Source organism: Odontomachus brunneus, unplaced genomic scaffold (assembly GCF_010583005.1).
Source record: "Odontomachus brunneus isolate Ranch 3 - 2012 unplaced genomic scaffold, Obru_v1 Obru_scaffold_310, whole genome shotgun sequence".
In the NCBI taxonomy this organism is placed as follows: Eukaryota; Metazoa; Arthropoda; class Insecta; order Hymenoptera; family Formicidae; genus Odontomachus; species Odontomachus brunneus.
In genome coordinates this window covers 37003-37416 of record NW_022639760.1, presented here as the reverse complement: position 1 = coordinate 37416, position 414 = coordinate 37003, and the positions used below count along the sequence as shown (strand labels likewise).

At 40.6% G+C, this 414-nt stretch overlaps 1 protein-coding gene across 3 annotated transcripts in view; it reads left to right on the top strand.

The window, feature by feature from the left end:
• LOC116853361 (DE-cadherin-like) overlaps positions 1-414 on the top strand; it is a 22212-nt gene that overhangs the window by 17618 nt on the left and 4180 nt on the right. The window lies entirely within an intron of this gene.

The window sequence follows — 414 nt, the reverse complement described above, 5'->3', positions numbered from 1 at the left end:
TTTTTTTCTTCATCAACTGCTTTCAGACATGTAGCATCAAAGACAAACTTTACTGCATCATACAGGTGTTTCACAATTTTCTCGTACGCACTGTTACTCAAACCTGTACCGAGATCCATAAGTCCAGCAAAAATATTGATGCCTTCTTGTCCGATGCCTAAAAGTCTCATAACAAAAACTATTCTTCTGTTAATTTCATAAGGGAAGACAGATAAAATTTCTACCAACGGACTTTTCGAACACAGGTATAAACACGCTCCGAGAACGCAGGTATAAACGCGACCGCCCGAGGGTCGCTAGGCCCGTCTGAACTCGTCACCCGACCCGTCCGCTTTAACTTCGTAACTTCGTAAATACTGCAGATATCGACTTGAAATTTTCAGGGAATATTCTTGAATAGTTTAACAATCGATT